Below are 675 nucleotides of genomic sequence, written 5' to 3'. Positions count from 1 at the left end.
AAATGGGGTTTTGATGGCGCTACTGGCCAGAGTATATATAAGCAGAGAGTATCGGATAAAACTGCGAGCATTGAGGAACCAATCGATCAATCAATATTTATCTCATGTTTAGTGCCTTTGAAATTAATGGATGGTTCTCGTGTTGTATGGGAAAATCTACATCCGTCCTCAACAAAATATTGTCGACCGATTAAATTCGAGTTCATTCATGAAAGCAAAGAGGTAATTAATAGAGAATATGCTAGAATAAAAAATGAAATTGATCATTTGACTCCCACTAAAATACAAGATAATATCTTAATTAATCATCAATTGCTGTTCACAATGATTGATGGGAAAATTTGCTGTACACTTGCAGAATCATCATCCACAATGAAATGTTATATATGTGGTGCAAGTCCTAAAGAAATGAATAAAATTGATATTGTCGTCCAAAAACAGGCCGAGATAGACCACTATAAATTTGGTTTATCTAGTCTGCATGCATGGATTAGATCAATGGAATATCTGCTACATTTAGCTTATAATCTAGAGATAAAAAAAATGGTCCGTGCGAAATGCACAAGATAAAATTGCAAAACTCGAAAGAAAGAGAAGAATCCAAAAAGATTTTAGAGATAAACTCGGGTTATTAGTAGATTTTATAAAACAAGGTGTGGGAACGACCAACGATGG

The sequence above is a fragment of the Odontomachus brunneus genome, unplaced genomic scaffold, assembly GCF_010583005.1.
Source record: "Odontomachus brunneus isolate Ranch 3 - 2012 unplaced genomic scaffold, Obru_v1 Obru_scaffold_194, whole genome shotgun sequence".
Lineage (NCBI taxonomy): Eukaryota > Metazoa > Arthropoda > Insecta > Hymenoptera > Formicidae > Odontomachus > Odontomachus brunneus.
This window is presented reverse-complemented; position numbering follows the sequence as displayed.